At 44.9% G+C, this 9888-nt stretch overlaps 1 non-coding gene across 1 annotated transcript; it reads right to left on the reverse strand.

Moving 5' to 3' along the window:
- Positions 1-297: 297 nt before the first annotated feature.
- Positions 298-369, reverse strand: TRNAG-UCC. Its single transcript has one exon. It is a non-coding gene; the product is annotated as a tRNA-Gly (tRNA).
- Between the last annotated feature and the right edge of the window lie 9519 nt (positions 370-9888).

Consider the following 9888-nt stretch of genomic DNA (forward strand, 5'->3'; position numbering starts at 1 on the left):
TGTCAGGTGACAATATTGTCCAGTGATTCGGGTGCCATTGAAAGTAACGGGATCACAAGCGTGTTACACGTTTTGCGGCAATTCGGGAACCGCAGTAATTTCGCCCACAATTCGGAATGACTAGGTGTGATTGCAGCCTAAGCGTCTTCTGTCAGTTGCTAGGTTCTTCTTCTATGGATTCTGGGGGAACATTTTCTTCCTCAAACTTTTGCTTCATTCTTTATTCCACCGCTAATATATACTCAGCATTGACCTTGTATAGCGCTTTTCTCTCTAAGGACTCCAAGTATTGGAGATTGCGTTGGCCGGGAATCGAACCCGGGTCAGCTGCTTGGAAGGCAGCTATGCTCACCACTGCACCACCAACACAAAGGTAGCATGTCTTTGTAGTGTAGGAGGAAACCGGAGTACCTGGAGGAAACCCACGCAAGCACAGTGAGAACATGCAAACACCATGCAGATAGTGTCCTGGTCACAATCTGAAACAAGGACTACAGTGCTGCAAGGCTAACCCCTAAGCCTCTGTGCTGCCCATATGCGGCCTCTGTTCTCTAAGGCCCACCCTCGCTGAGCAGGGTACATCACATGTCCACTCAAAACTCCTCCAGAATAAATCCAAACTTACCTTTAACTACAATCTATATATATAACACTCCAAAACACACCCAAAGAATAACACACACCTCCACAACATATACAAACTTATACCAATCTACAATATATAACATTCCTATAATAAAACACACCCAAATAACAATAAAGAGGGGTACAGTGGTACCCAAATTAGCAACACAATGGAGCTAAATATTCCATTCACCCATTGCCTCATTCACACGGGGGGTATGGATCCGTACTGCCTGGGAGGGCCGTGTTTATCGGAATGGGGATGCACAGGTGTCCCCAGCATCCTGCGTAGGCGATCCCATTGCTGTAAACACGGGTGCAGTGGCTGTACCCAATGTGACATCTGCGTGGGTGCCGGTGCACGGCCCCGAGCGCACCTAGGGTGCGTCCGCGCAACTGCAACCACACGGATGTCCTTTTTGGGGTTAACGCAGCCCCCACGCAGGGTACAGATTCATACACCCCATGTGAGTGAATCCTTGGACTTCTCCATGAAGGACCTCACTGGTGGCAAAAGTTCTCATTTCTCCAGCAGAGAAAGCCTAAAGAAAGCTGGAAAGACTCATCCCACCACTGAAGACAAACGAGTTCCAACCTCCCTTTATAGCTGGTCCAACACACGCCTTAAAAACATACCGGCCTTCAACCTCCCCTCATAGCCGGTCCAACACTTCCTCAAAAACATACCGGTCTCCAACCTCCCCTTGTAGCCGGTCCAACACACGCCTCAAAAACATACCGGCCTCCAACCGCACTTTATAGCCGGTCCAAAACACACCTTGAAAACATACCAACCTTCAACCTCCCCTCATAGTCGGTCCAACACATGCTTTGAAAACATACCGGCCTCCAACCTCCCCTTATAGCCGGTCCAACACATGCCTCAAAAACATACTGCCTGTAACCTTCCCTAATTGCTGGTCCAAAACATGCCTCAAAAAGCCAAACTTCACAACATAATCAATTACTTTATGTTGATCGACAATGCATCAATCAAACATAATCACATGTAAAAAAGTGCCTGAGATGTTGGTGGTAAACAGCCTGCCTCATATCCAAGAGTTGCCAAGAGTGTAAATGTAGACATTAAGCTTTAAGGTTAATCAAAAATATCACATTCTAAGAGGAAAGGTAGATCAATTGGGAGGGGGAGTATGGAAGAGGGAGGAAAGGAGGGGTTGGTGGAAGAAGGGGGGTGAGGGTTGGGGGGAACCCCCCACACCCCTTCCTTCCCTACTTTCCTCCCTCTCTCCCTCTTCCATACACCTTCTTCCCCTTTTTCTAGCTTTCCCTTTAGAATGTGATATTTTTGATTAACCTTCAAGCTTAATGTCTACATTTACACTCTTGGCAACTTTTGGATATGAGGCAGCTTTTACCACCAACATCTTTTTTTACAGGTGATTATGATTGTTGGATCTTAAAGCTTCTGCAGAAAGGTAAATATAGGGCTGATGGGAAGACCCTCCGGTTGCTGAAGTGGCACCCGCCACCAGTGTAGGGACCTGTGTTGGTACAGCTGTACCTGGTTCCTGGGAGGGTGCCTCAGACTTTTTGTTGAATCTTATTCTAGGAACAGCTAATTGTCTTGTTTGTCCAGCTGCATTGATAGTTGGTGATTCAGAAGTTCCAAAAACTAAAAAAATGGAGGGCTGATGGGAAGACCCTCCAGTTGCTGGAGTGGCAGCCGCCACTAGTGTAGGGACCTGTGTTGGTACAGCCGTACCTGGTCCTTGGGAGGGTTCCTCAGACTTTTGTTGAGTCTTCTTCTAGGAACAGCCAATTGTCTTGTTTGTCCAACTAAATGGATGGTGATTCAGAAGCTGCGTATGAGAATCTTTCAAGAGATTGGCGACGTAGTGGATTCCTGTCATGATGGCTTGAATTGAAGATCCTCTCCCTCACTAGCAAATCGTCTTCTAATCCCTCCTCCTCATCGCCTAGTTTAAATTTTCCTCCAACATTTTGGCCATTGTAAATCCCAAGAAAGCTGCACCCCTCCCATTTAAGTGCAATCCGTCACTACTATAAAGATGGTAACCGCCTGAAAAGTCAGCCCAGTTCGCCATGAAGCCAAACCCCTCCTCCCTGCACCAGTTCCACAGCCACTTGTTAATTACCATATGCTCCTGCTGTCTCTCTGCTGTGGCTCGCCTCAAGGCGATTAAGTTCGCATCTGTTGTGCTATACAAGTTACTCACTCACTCACAGGCAGTATTTCTGAAAATATTGCCTTGGGGACCTTTTCTTCAATATAGCCCCTAAGTCCCTGAAATCATTTTGTAGCGTGCTTCATCTTTCTCTAACTTTGTCATTGGTATCGATATATACCATGACAGCTGGGTCCTCTCCAGCGCTATCCAACAATCTACAATGTTCCGAACCCGAGTGCCCTGTTAACAACATACTGTTTGTCGATAATGGTCTTTGTGACAGATTGCCCTCTGTAACCTTGCAATAACTGAATCCCCTACCACTAGTATGTGCCTATCCTTTCTTTTAACCTTGCCCCATCTTCATCACATGCTGGTGGATGCTCCTTGTGAACATCACATGCTGGTAAATTCTTTACATAAATGTCACATTCTGGTGGAGTCTCATTGTGAACATCACATTCTGGCAGAGTCTCATTATCAATGTCACATTCTGGAGGAGACTCATTGTGATCATGAATTTCTGGAGTAGTCTCATTGTGAACTTCACATTCTGGAGGGGTTTCATTATGAACATCACATTCTGGAAGAGACTTGTTGTAAATGTCACATTCTGGAGAAGTCTCGCTGTGAATGTCACATTCTGGACAGGTCTCATTGTGAACATCATATTCTGGAGGCGACTCATTGTGAATGTCATATTCTGAAGGTGACTCATTGTGAATGTCACATTCGGGAGGAGTCGCAGTGCGAATGTCACATGCTGCTGGAGCCTCTGTGTGAACGTTACACGCTGCTGGAGCCTCAGTGTGAGAATCACATGCTGCTGGAGCCTCCATGTGAATGTCACATGCTGGTGGAGCCTCTGTGTGAACATCACATGCTGGTGGAGCCTCTGTGTGAACGTCACATGCTGGTGGAACCTCTGTGTGAATGTCACATGCTGCTGGAGCCTCCATGTGAACGTCACATGCTGGTGGAGCCTCCGTGTGAATGTCACATGCTGCTGGAGCCTCTGTGGGAACGTCACATGCTGGTGGAGTCTCTGTGCGAACATCACATGCTGGTGGAGTCTCTGTGTAAATGTCACATGCTGGTGGAGTCTCAATTTAGCTTTCATATTCTGTCTCGCTCACTGGGGCAGTCCTTCCTTGTGAGCTGTGTCTGTAGTAAATACTGCGTACATCTAAAAAAAAGAATCAGGTTTAGCACTTTCACCTTCATAATATATATTTTTATACAACATCAAATTATAGGGAGAAAAGTTCAAAATTCCAGGGCCAGGGACAATAAATAAACCCAACAAGACAGGGACATAGGGATGACTAATGGTGGCTTTCATATAAAAATTCTGGTTGCCTGGCAGTTATGCCGACCCACTAAAATGAATGGGGTCAGAAAGGGAACTGATTCTTAATTTTCGTGTGTGGGGGAGTAATCTGCAGTGCTTCTGTTTCTAATTATTAACCACTAGGGGCCCACGCTATAGTCGAATGACGGCTACATCGCGGACCCCAATTGCCGGAAGGACGTCAATAGACGTCCTCCCCTTTGCGCGTGCACCCTGCAGGGCATACGCGGCGCGCTCTGTGATCACCGAGTCACTGAGACTCGGGTGATCACGGATCCGAGTAAGGGGCCGGTCCCAGCCCCTTACCACGTGATCAGCTGTCAGCCAATGACAGCTGATCACGGACAAATCAGACACTAAGTGACACTTTTTGAGGACCAGTGACCCCAATACAGGGATCCGTGCTACATATATGCACTTTTACTGTACTAATGACACTGGCAGGGAAGGGGTTAACATCAGGGGCAATAAAAGGGTTAATTGTGTGGCTAGCTGGTGTTTTCTTATGTACACGGGAGAAGTCTGATACTTATGTACATGGGAGGAGCCTGTGATTGAATTGAAGATCCTCTCCCTCACTAGCAAATCGTCTTCTAATCCCTCCTCCTCATCGCCTAGTTTAAATTTTCCTCCAACATTTTGGCCATTGTAAATCCCAAGAAAGCTGCACCCCTCCCATTTAAGTGCAATCCGTCACTACTATAAAGATGGTAACCGCCTGAAAAGTCAGCCCAGGAGGAGCCTGTGATACTTATGTACATGGGAAGAGTCTGTGATACTTATGTATATAGGAGGAGCCTGTAAAACTTATGCACATGGGAGGAGTCTGTGATACTTATGCACATGGGAGGAGCCTGTGATACTTATGCACATGGGAGGAGCCTGTGATACTTATGCACATGGGAGGAGTCTGTGATACTTGTGTACATGGGAGGAACCTGTGATATTTAGGTACATGGGAGGAGTCTGATGTGAGGAGTCTGTGATACTTATGTACATGGGAGGAGTCTGTGATACTTATGTACATGGGAGGAGCCTGTGATGAGAGGAGTCTGTGATACCTATGTACATGGGAGGAGTCTGATACTTATGTACATGGGAGGAGTCTGTGATACGTATGTACATGGGAGGAGCCTGTGATAGGAGTCTGATACTTATGTACATGGGAGGAGCCTGTGATGGGAGGAGTCTGATACTTATGTACATGGGAGGAGCCTGTGATGGGAGGAGTCTGATACTTATGTACATGGGAGGAGTCTGATACTTATGTACATGGGAGGAGTCTGATACTTATGTACATGGGAGGAGCCTGTGATAGGAGGAGTTTGATACTTATGTACATGGGAGGAGCCTGTGATGGGAGGAGTCTGATACTTATGTACATGGGAGGAGCCTGTGATGGAAGAAGTCTGTGATACTTATGTACATGGGAGAAGCCTGTGATGGAAGAAGTCTGTAATACTTATGTACATGGGAGGAGCCTGTGATACTTATGTATATGGGAGGAACCTGTGATGAGGAGTCTGCGATACTTATGTACATGGGAGGAGTCTGCGATACTTATGTACATGGGAGGAGTCTGCGATACTTATGTACATGGGAGGAGTCTGCGATACTTATGTACATGGAAGGAGCCTGTGATGGGAGAAGTCTGTAATACTTATGTACATGGGGGCAGCCTGTCATTAGTAGAAGTCTGTGATACTTATGTACATGGGGGGAGCCTGTGATTAGTAGAAGTCTGTAATATGTATGTACATGGGAGGAGTCTGTGATACTTATGTACATGGGAGGAGCCTGACTTGCAAGGAAGATTTACCCAATTTAGTATGCAATAAAAATGAATACAGTGTGAATATCACACCTTTGAGGCCTTAAAAATGAGGTAACCCAAAGAGGGGATAATGAAAAAACTAGCGGTATAACTGTGTATCTATCTATCTATCTATCTATCTATCTATCTATATATATATATATATATATATATATAAAGAGAGATTATTGTAAGTTATAAATAACCCCTATATGATCAAAGGACTATAAGACACCATCGTTATGTAGATCGGCCAGCACATTCAGACCTCTGTGCTTCCAAAACAAAGTCAGAGTCAGAAATGGAGACTGAATGAGTGAACATGAGATTCCCCAATATGGACAGTTCTAAAGATTTAGTATCTGATTACTCAGTGATTTTTATTTATTTTTTCTTGCCAGATTTTTGACCTTGCCAATGTCATTATGAGGAATTTCATTCTAAGCAACATAAATAGTGGGGCCTTAAAACCGATCATTGGGTGATCTACTCCCATAACCGTGGTCAGGTGGGCCTCTACCATGTATGACTGAGATGGTTCTTTTCTGTTAAAAATCTGTATGGTTTTATTTAAGGTGTTACAGGGGTCTTGCATATAGAGGATAAGATCATTTACATATAAACTAATTTCATCAGTTCTATCTTCAATAGCCCCCCGGGGGCGCGCATCGCGGCGATCGCTGTTGCAGGGTGTCAGTCTGACACCCCGCAACCAGGGCCAGATTAAGAACATCATGGGCCTGGTGCTGAGGATTTTGGTGGGGCCTTTTAGGCTGCATTCACACCTCCGCGACAAGTAACGCCGCGTACGCGGGGTATTTTGCCGCGAATAGTGTAACTTTTTTTTTACAAATCCTTCCTATTGCTTTGTATGGCCGAACGCCAATGCCGCCTGAAAAAAAGGGTCCGGGACTTTTTTTAATGCCGCAGGTGTACGGCGTCTATGAGATGTGAACCATCTCATAGACAGCAATGGGAATTCTCCCCTCCAGCGGCACGAGCGGCCGGCGTCGGGCGTTTTGTCGCGGAGGTGTGAATGGGGTGTAATAAATAATAAATAAATGCGTGGGAATGACATGAACGCAGCCCAGCCAAGGCAAGTGACCAAAGGCACAGAACCCAGAAGGAAGACCGGGTGAAGATGGAAGTGCCCGGGCCCCGCCTGATTCATCACAGCGCAGCACTGGAGGGCTCAGTCTGAAAATTGAAGTGTACACTAATGTGCTAATATGCTGTGCATACTTGTACGTTGTGGCATAACCTACCCCAGGGCCTCTAAAAAGTAGTAATGTCAGGAAAGTTTACTACCGCTTTATTATCACAGGAGCCTCTCATGGGGCCCCCTACTGACCCGGTGGACGGTGGCCCTTGGGCAGTGCCTAAGTGCACAGTTGCCAACATTTAAAAAATATTTTCAGGGCCACTTTTTTATATAAGTGCTATATTTAGAGTAGCTGAGATCCCCGATGTTCCTCTATACATCATAGTAGTAATCACAAAATTAAATGAGTACTAATAATGGGGCAGAACAAATATGAGAACTGAGATTTCCTTTAGTTGAACTAACAAAAGTGTGTCCATTCTAGAGCTGGTAACATTGAGGATATTCAGTATAATTTTAAAGAACTGTTTTTGTGGGTAAGCGACATAGGGGAGGAGTATGGACGGTATATAAGTGGGAAGTATGTGCAGGTGAGGGAAAGGAATGTGGAGGGTCTAACAGTGGGCACTATGTACAGGAGAGGAGTACAAAGGGTACGGAAAAAAGCACTATGTACAGGAGAGGAGTGTGAAGGGTATGACAATGGGCAGTATGTACAGGAAGAGTGAGGGGGTATGACAGAGGGTAGTACGTACCAGAGAGAAGTGTGGAGGGTATGATGGGGCAGTATGTACAGGAGAGGAGTGTGGAGGGTATGACAGTGGGCAGTATGTACAGGAGAGGAATGTAGACTGTATGATAGTGGGCTCTATGTATAGGAGAGGAGTGTGGAGGGTATGACAGTGAACACTATGTATAGGAGAGGAGTGTGGAGGGTATGACAGTGGGCACTATGTATAGGAGAGGAGTGTGGAGGGTATGACAGTGAGCAGTATGTACAGGAGAGGAGTGTGGAGGGTGCGACAGTGGGCACTAAGTACAGGAGAGAAGTGTATGACAGCAGGCACTATGTACAGGAGAGGAGTGTGAAGGGTATGACAGTGGGCGCTATGTATAGGAGAGGAGTGTGGAGGGTATGACAGTGAGCAGTATGTACAGGAGAGGAGTGTGGAGGGTGCGACAGTGGGCACTAAGTACAGGAGAGAAGTGTATGACAGCAGGCACTATGTACAGGAGAGGAGTGTGAAGGGTATGACAGTGGGCGCTATGTATAGGAGAGGAGTGTGGAGGGTATGACAGTGGGCACTATGTACAGGAGAGGAGTGTGTAGGGTATGACAGTGGGTACTATGTATAGGAGAGAAGTGTGGAGAGTATGACAGTGGGCACTATGTACAGGAGAGGAGTGTGGAGAGTATGACAGTGAGCACTATGTACAGGAGTGGAAGGAAATTTAGGGACTGAGTAGTGGTTAAGGGACTTAAGTAGTGGGTCATACATGGATTGAAATTACGCCAATTATGCAGAGACCAGCCATTGTCAATCTATGTATGGGCTAGCTGGTTTTACACAAGTCAATCTATTAATCAACTTGAGTACAACCAGCCTGTTTTTTTTTTTTCTTAAAACAATCAGTGCTGCCAGCTAAAGTTAGCAACACTGATCATTGTACGCACTGGCAGAACACAATAACACTGCAGGAGTGATTCCCCCATCCACAGGTCAGCAGGTGAGAGGGTGTGTGGGGACAGGCTGGGGAGAGATACTGGTCAGTGGCTGGGTAGGCACTGGTAGTATCAGAGCCAGATACACACAGGTTACATACGCCACAATCGTTAGAGCGAGAACAATAATTCTAGTACTAGACCTCCTCTGTAACTCTAAACATGTAACCTAAAAAAATGTAAAGCATCGCTTAGGATATCAAAAAAAATTGTGCTAACTTAACTAACTAACTGTTTTTTTAATGAATGAAATTTTTTTTTCCAAAAAAACATGTTTGAAAAATTGCTGCGCAAATACCGTGCTAGAGCTGCACAATTAATCGTTAAAAAAATCGTGATGTCGATTCAACCCCCCTGACGATCTCCAATGCAGAGTTTGCTGATTCTTTCATATAAGTGGAGAGACTTTCAGCTGTCAAAAGAAAATATCTGGGCAGTCTGCCAAGTTTTTAACAGGAAACATTGTAACTAACCTTCCTTCTTAGATCAAAGGGATACACTTCTGTGTGTAAAGAACAAATCTGGGCAGTCTGCCAAGTTTGTAAACAAAATGAAACATTGTAACTAACTAACATTGTAACTAAATTTAACCACTTAAAGTCCAACACTTGTTTCTTAAGTTAGAAAGCAATATTATTTGCTAGAAAATTACTTGGAACTGCCAAACATTATATATATTTTAGCAGAGACTCTAGGGAATACAATGGCTATTGCTGCAATATGTTATGTCACACTGCATTTTCCCACTTCAATGAATAATAAAAACCACAAAAACAAAACAGTGAAGTTAGCCCATTTTTTTAATTTATTTTTTTAATGTGAAAGATGATGTTACGCCGCAACAATCGTGAGAGAATCGTGATCTATCTTCTAAGCAAAAAAATTGCAATTCTCATTTTAGCCAGAATCGTGCAGCTCTGTACCCTGCAACATAAAAATTGCAAAGACCACCATAGAGTCATTTTCTAGCAAAAAACAAATGATGATTTTTACATGTAGTAAAAGCACTGTGATCCTATCAGTCTGCTGTAGTGTGTCAGCTTGTATTTATATTGGCCGCTCTGAATGTAGCTTCTGACAGGCTGTGCAAGCAGGCCCGTATCTCCGGAACCATAAATGATA

The sequence above is a fragment of the Rana temporaria genome, chromosome 1 (assembly GCF_905171775.1).
Source record: "Rana temporaria chromosome 1, aRanTem1.1, whole genome shotgun sequence".
In the NCBI taxonomy this organism is placed as follows: Eukaryota; Metazoa; Chordata; class Amphibia; order Anura; family Ranidae; genus Rana; species Rana temporaria.